We start from the raw sequence: 8,051 nt of genomic DNA on the forward strand, positions 1-8,051 counted from the left end.
CTGTTTCAATCAGGACACAAATAAAGTCCATACAGAGCAATGGCAGATACATTTCTTAAATTTCTTTTGATCTGTAGACTCCTCCTCCTCCTCCTCCTTTTTCCCCCTTCCCCTAGCAATTTTTTTGCCGATGATACCAGTTCAGAGATTTCCAGTCTGGAGTTTGCTGACCACTTCCTCATGATGCTGGGTTCTTCTGGTCCTTATATTTTCTCTAAATTTGTATTGCTATTTCGAGCCAGAAGAGCTTAACCAGATTCAGGTTTGGCTTTTTTGGGAGGAGGAGAGAAGATGACTTCATAGGTACTTCTCACAGGGGGTTCCTAATATACCTAGTTCTCGCTCTTTTTGTGATATGAGCCGCCATGGATGATTATTGCCTAGCTCCATTAGTTCATTAGTGGCTGCAAAATGGAGGTATTCTAATTATCATCCTGTCTTTATTAGCCAGAAAACTTCTATAGAGAGAAACCTCCCCTCTTCAACCATTCAGTTACCTTGAGGTAGAGCTCACAAAGGGAAGTCACAATCAACACTTTGTTCTTTTCCTTTATTTTCTAGTTTTCAAAGTAATGAATTGTACCCGTGGGACTTCCCTGGCGGTCCAGTGGTTAAGACTCTGTGCTTCCAATGTAGGGAGCATGGGTTCGATCCTGGTCGGGGAACTAAGATCCCACATGCCGTGTGGCCAGAAAATTGTAAAAATTAAAAAAAAAAAAAAAAAAAAAAGAATCGTATCCATACCATTCTCCACAGATGACAAATAAGTTTTGCTTTGTTTTTTAGTATCATTATGAACTAACGAATTTAACCACACTTGATGTGTTTCCATCTATTGCTGTTTTACCCTTACTGATGCTTGAATTGTCAAGTGACAAGCTTCTTAAAAAAGAATCTATGAATGATGCCAGGTGTACCATTTAAGGTAACAGATCTACTTTCTGGTTATGACTGGGTGACTCTTCAACATACGTGAACACTCAAGAGGGATGTATGGGCTGCTCTCTATTTAAATAATTTGGCTAGTATGAAGACAGTACACATTTATATTTACTAAATAGTTCTACAGTAAGATTTTCACTGTGCCAGTCACACTGCCAAGACACTGAAAGACTTGATAGCAGTATTAAAGGTACTATTAATTCATACAAAGTTTAATTCTCATCAACCATGAGGTTTTTTCTATACTCTTGTCTAATTTCCTCACTATAAAAATATTGGGTTCGGCAGTTCCCTCCCTAGGGGAATCTGTGTTACTAGCCTCTTATATAACCTTCAAAGGATATAACAGTTCCACTTACACACTGCTAATAAATGTTTAACAGCCAACTTTCCAGAAAATACAAACAAACAAAAAGCCTGACTGGTAGTGTTTGCAGATTTCTGTGGTGTAAATACTACCACCATGGCTGACTGCAAGGTGCCAAGGTAAAGTCACCAACCACAAAGTTGGGAAGAAATGTGTACCACCGGCTCTCCCAAGCCGATGTGAGCCAACTTCAGAATACCACTGTTACCTGAAAGTATCCATTTATATGTGCATGTACACATATTATATATGGTATTAAGCATGTCATATGTAACACTGTATACCCTTTTAGAGATTTGTCCACTAAAAAAAAAAAATACTGGGTTTAATTCTTCTTCCAGATAATGTAAAGCAAGCACTACCACAGTGCTGAAAGGTATGCAGCAGAATGTCAAGGAACACAGGCTCTGGAGCTGAACCTGCCGTCTTTCAGTCTGACTCTGCCTCTTACTAGCTACGTGACCCTGAGCAAGTCATTTCACTCTCTCAGCCTCAGTTCCTTCATCTATAAAACGAGGAAAGTAATACATATGGTATAAGGTATTTTGAGAACTAAGTGAAGTAGTATACATGCAAGTAACTCAATAAATGGTTTATGTTATTATTCTAAAACTAAATGTCATAGTTGTGCCTAAACTTAAGAATACTGGATAGCTTTATTAAAAGTGAAAACTGAGATCTGTGGCTCCAAAATTTAACTGACCAGGTTATTTCAGTGACCTCCTAAGCCCTAACCTGACAATCAAGAGACCCAAGGTTCTAACTGAAGCTCTACCACCATACGATCTTGGAGAGCATTACCAAAGAAGAACAAAACAACACATGAATGGGGGAAAAAAATCTGACCAGGATGTCATTAAGGAGCCACCATACCAGGAAGAAAGGAGTATAAGTTGAAAATAATGACTGAGAAATCAAAACCATTTCACAATTATACCTCAAAGAACTTAATGAAGACTCTTCCACAAACCAGTTACATTTGTAAAATTTTTCAATGACATTGGAAAATACTTTATCCAACACAATTTTTAAAATATTCTATTACCATTTGTGTCTTAATGGGCTATAATTGGAACTAGCAAATCCTTTATACCAGTGCTCCATAATACGATTATTTTCTATTGCACTGCTAGTTAATTTAACCTTTGGAGCCTTAATTTTTTTCTTTATTCATAAGGCAAAAATTTTTAGTCCACAGAACCGTTCAGCTTGGTTGCCCATAGGATGAGAGCCTGCCAATAACATGGGGGAAACACACATAGCAAAAGGCTTTACTAATTTAGATTTGATACATCTACAGTATCACAGCTGGAATTGCTGACCAGGAGCCAAAATAGTCAAAGTCACAGACAAGCATGAAGTTCCCGTCTGCCTCTGCATCTTATCCTCACTGACAGATCTGGCGGGGGGGGGGGGGGGGGGGCGGGGGGCGGATTTACCCTCTCTCAGAAAGGAGCCCTGGGAACTGATAGGCCTGTTCGTGAGACAGATGTACGTACATAACTTTGTGATCTGACTGTTACCTGCACATGTCTATTGTCCTTCTTGTTTGATTTGTACTCTATTCTAGTCCACACATTAACCCAAACACCTTTCAGCAAACTGAACATAATCTATGAGGCCCCCCAGTCTTCTCCAGAGTAAATCAGAATCATAATGTCTTCTACCAGTGCTGGGTTTGGGTTCAGAGGCTATGTAAAGAAAATGGGCAAAACATCTAGAGCTTGCAGCTTCTCAGCTGAATGATCAGCACCCAATACCTCATAGCATTTATCACAACTGTAACTGGGCATTTGTTTAATGTCTACTTAAGCTCAAAGACAGCAAGAATCGTATCTGTCTTATTCATCAATGGATTCCCATAGAAGGTCACCAGTATGTGTCAGGCACTGTACTAGGTACTGCAGATGCAGCAGTTAATAAAACAGACAAAACTCCTGGCTCTCTTGGAGCTTACCTTCCAGCAGTCACTCACTGATTTCTAAAATGAGATGTTAGAGTCAGGGCCCTGAGAAATATCTGCAGATGTCTGTCAATTTGATTAAGTAATATCATTTTTCATCAGAATTTCTCAAACAGAGAGTTTGAGAATTTTGAAAAGTTACTAGTTTCAACCTTTAAGCGTATATTTTTTCAAATTTATTTTCATGAAATTTCCAGAGTAGGAAAATCTATAGAGACAGAAAGTAGATAAGTGGTTGCCTAGGGAGAGGCACTGGGAGGAAATGGGGAGTGGCTGCTCGTTGGGTACAGGATCTCTTTTTAGGGTGATGAAAACGTTCTAAAATTGATTATGGTGATGGTTACACAACTCTGGGAATGTACTACTGAGAACCACTGAATTGTATATTTGAAATGGGTGGATTGTGTGATATATGAATTACATCTCAATAAAACTGTTATATTAAAAAAATGGAAAGGAATTTGTAGGGATAAGGAAGAACATTCTAACCTAACGGCCTCCATTTCCTTTGGAGGGTTTTGTGGGTTGGAAGGAAGACCTGAGGAACAAAATAAGGCCAATGAGAAAGAGAGCTAAGGAAACACTGAGGACACAGCTACAGTGAGAAAGAATGACTCCATGGGGATTACCTCTATAGGCAATCTTCCTGTAGGAACAGGAAGTCATGGGTGAACTACTTACTCCAAGAGTAGGGCTGGCAGGGCAGGTACAACAGAAAGACAAGGGGCAAGAGGTTTGCCTGGAAATCTCTGGCAAACACAGTAAGTTTGCTGTAGTATTTTTTTAATTCAGCCTTTTGTCTATGTATGACTTATTTTCTCATTTTCCTTAAGAGCAGGTGCAATGGGTCAGATTCTATCTCCTGCGTCTCTGATGTAGTGCTATATACATGCTGTTCACAATAAAAAAACTTAAAACATGAATTAATAACTCAGACTTCATAAATAAAGTTAACATTTACTGAACATTTACTATAAGCCTAGGCATTATATTAGGTGCTTTACACTCATTTTCTTGAATTCTAATAGTTCCATGAGGTAAGTAGTATTATCCCTGTGCTACACAGGAGAAAAAGGAGACTAAGAATGTTGAGTAATTTGCCCAAGGTCACAAGGCCAGTAAAGAATGAGGCCAAGATCCTAGAACAGGTCTGTCAGACCCCCTCAATGCCTAAGCTTTAATCCACTGGACTGTCTTTTGACCATCAAAAAAGGACTTTCACATTGACTCTAGTGTTAGAAGGGTTTTTATTAATAATCAAATTATTTTAAATTGGTAATTCATGGTAATTAATAACTATATATCTTTAATTTGGCAACATTTGCACTGAAATACAGGGTTATCTTTTAACTTAATCCCTCTCTACGTGAAACCAAGGTAAAATTTTCAAAATTAAATACTATCTTTTTGACCTTTCCTATTGCTTAGATTTTATACTTACAGGAGCTTACTATACAGAGATTACACCAAAAGCAATAAGAAAAGAGTTTATATCAACACTGAGTGAGGAAGAAAAATATGTTGTACTGAACTAATTTAAAACCTACCATTTTGCACAGGAGATGTGTCTGACTGAGGAGCTTTCTCTTGATTCTCCTTCTCTGCATCCGTTGACTCTTAAAAAAAAAGAAAGAAAGAAAATAGTGAGAACTAACAGAAGGCCAGAGCAACAGTTTGAAAGAGTACTTATAAAAACCATAAACTAAAACTATTTTCTAATAGAAGCCAGCTTTAATTTTGTAATTAATATCCTCATTTTCTGCATAGGACTTCACTTTCCAATATATAATGTACCTTATAATTTGCTTATTTGTTTATCGTATGTCTCACTTCACTCAAATGTAAGCTCCAAAAGATCAGGAATTTTTAAATTTATTTTGTCTCCTTTGTTCACTGCTGTATCCTCAGTGCCTAGAAAAGGACCTGGCATACAGAACACCCTTGAGCATTTGTTAAGTGAATGAACGAACAAACCAAAATGAGCTGAGCTGATCCTTACAATGTTCAGATTAATGTGCCTCAGAAATAAAGTGCATGCTTTTGAGAATTTAAAACAAAAGGGAAGCTAGAATACAATGTAATTCAATGGACTAGGCAAAGCTTTTCTCTGTGCTAGGCTGAGGAACTCAAACAGTACTGGACCTTGGGACTTCAACAAGTCTAAGATGTATTTCATCCACATTTATTACAGTATATATTTCTTAAATGACTCATTTAAAAATTAATCATAATACTATTATTATGCTGAATAATTAACCAAAATTCTTTAATATTATCAAATAAGTAGTCAGTATTCTCATTTTCCCTATTGTCCTAAATATTTTAAATGTGTCTGTTTCAATCAGGACACAAATAAAGTCCATACAGAGCAATGGCAGATACATTTCTTAAATTTCTTTTGATCTGTAGACTCCTCCTCCTCCTCCTCCTTTTTCCCCCTTCCCCTAGCAATTTTTTTGCCGATGATACCAGTTCAGAGATTTCCAGTCTGGAGTTTGCTGACCACTTCCTCATGATGCTGGGTTCTTCTGGTCCTTATATTTTCTCTAAATTTGTATTGCTATTTCGAGCCAGAAGAGCTTAACCAGATTCAGGTTTGGCTTTTTTGGGAGGAGGAGAGAAGATGACTTCATAGGTACTTCTCACAGGGGGTTCCTAATATACCTAGTTCTCGCTCTTTTTGTGATATGAGCCGCCATGGATGATTATTGCCTAGCTCCATTAGTTCATTAGTGGCTGCAAAATGGAGGTATTCTAATTATCATCCTGTCTTTATTAGCCAGAAAACTTCTATAGAGAGAAACCTCCCCTCTTCAACCATTCAGTTACCTTGAGGTAGAGCTCACAAAGGGAAGTCACAATCAACACTTTGTTCTTTTCCTTTATTTTCTAGTTTTCAAAGTAATGAATTGTACCCGTGGGACTTCCCTGGCGGTCCAGTGGTTAAGACTCTGTGCTTCCAATGTAGGGAGCATGGGTTCGATCCTGGTCGGGGAACTAAGATCCCACATGCCGTGTGGCCAGAAAATTGTAAAAATTAAAAAAAAAAAAAAAAAAAAAAAGAATCGTATCCATACCATTCTCCACAGATGACAAATAAGTTTTGCTTTGTTTTTTAGTATCATTATGAACTAACGAATTTAACCACACTTGATGTGTTTCCATCTATTGCTGTTTTACCCTTACTGATGCTTGAATTGTCAAGTGACAAGCTTCTTAAAAAAGAATCTATGAATGATGCCAGGTGTACCATTTAAGGTAACAGATCTACTTTCTGGTTATGACTGGGTGACTCTTCAACATACGTGAACACTCAAGAGGGATGTATGGGCTGCTCTCTATTTAAATAATTTGGCTAGTATGAAGACAGTACACATTTATATTTACTAAATAGTTCTACAGTAAGATTTTCACTGTGCCAGTCACACTGCCAAGACACTGAAAGACTTGATAGCAGTATTAAAGGTACTATTAATTCATACAAAGTTTAATTCTCATCAACCATGAGGTTTTTTCTATACTCTTGTCTAATTTCCTCACTATAAAAATATTGGGTTCGGCAGTTCCCTCCCTAGGGGAATCTGTGTTACTAGCCTCTTATATAACCTTCAAAGGATATAACAGTTCCACTTACACACTGCTAATAAATGTTTAACAGCCAACTTTCCAGAAAATACAAACAAACAAAAAGCCTGACTGGTAGTGTTTGCAGATTTCTGTGGTGTAAATACTACCACCATGGCTGACTGCAAGGTGCCAAGGTAAAGTCACCAACCACAAAGTTGGGAAGAAATGTGTACCACCGGCTCTCCCAAGCCGATGTGAGCCAACTTCAGAATACCACTGTTACCTGAAAGTATCCATTTATATGTGCATGTACACATATTATATATGGTATTAAGCATGTCATATGTAACACTGTATACCCTTTTAGAGATTTGTCCACTAAAAAAAAAAAATACTGGGTTTAATTCTTCTTCCAGATAATGTAAAGCAAGCACTACCACAGTGCTGAAAGGTATGCAGCAGAATGTCAAGGAACACAGGCTCTGGAGCTGAACCTGCCGTCTTTCAGTCTGACTCTGCCTCTTACTAGCTACGTGACCCTGAGCAAGTCATTTCACTCTCTCAGCCTCAGTTCCTTCATCTATAAAACGAGGAAAGTAATACATATGGTATAAGGTATTTTGAGAACTAAGTGAAGTAGTATACATGCAAGTAACTCAATAAATGGTTTATGTTATTATTCTAAAACTAAATGTCATAGTTGTGCCTAAACTTAAGAATACTGGATAGCTTTATTAAAAGTGAAAACTGAGATCTGTGGCTCCAAAATTTAACTGACCAGGTTATTTCAGTGACCTCCTAAGCCCTAACCTGACAATCAAGAGACCCAAGGTTCTAACTGAAGCTCTACCACCATACGATCTTGGAGAGCATTACCAAAGAAGAACAAAACAACACATGAATGGGGGAAAAAAATCTGACCAGGATGTCATTAAGGAGCCACCATACCAGGAAGAAAGGAGTATAAGTTGAAAATAATGACTGAGAAATCAAAACCATTTCACAATTATACCTCAAAGAACTTAATGAAGACTCTTCCACAAACCAGTTACATTTGTAAAATTTTTCAATGACATTGGAAAATACTTTATCCAACACAATTTTTAAAATATTCTATTACCATTTGTGTCTTAATGGGCTATAATTGGAACTAGCAAATCCTTTATACCAGTGCTCCATAATACGATTATTTTCTATTGCACTGCTAGTTAA

At 37.5% G+C, this 8,051-nt stretch overlaps 1 protein-coding gene across 1 annotated transcript in view; it reads right to left on the reverse strand.

Annotated features, from left to right (window-relative positions):
• LOC132356992 (sex comb on midleg-like protein 2) overlaps positions 1 to 4,883 on the reverse strand; it is a 74,323-nt gene extending 69,440 nt beyond the window's left edge. Inside the window, exon 1 of the mRNA XM_059910299.1 lies at positions 4,820 to 4,883. The gene's annotated coding sequence lies outside the window, so the exon portion shown is untranslated. The remainder of the gene's footprint in view (positions 1 to 4,819) is intronic.
• Positions 4,884 to 8,051: the final 3,168 nt, after the last annotated feature.

The sequence above is a fragment of the Balaenoptera ricei genome, chromosome X (genome assembly GCF_028023285.1).
Source record: "Balaenoptera ricei isolate mBalRic1 chromosome X, mBalRic1.hap2, whole genome shotgun sequence".
Lineage (NCBI taxonomy): Eukaryota > Metazoa > Chordata > Mammalia > Artiodactyla > Balaenopteridae > Balaenoptera > Balaenoptera ricei.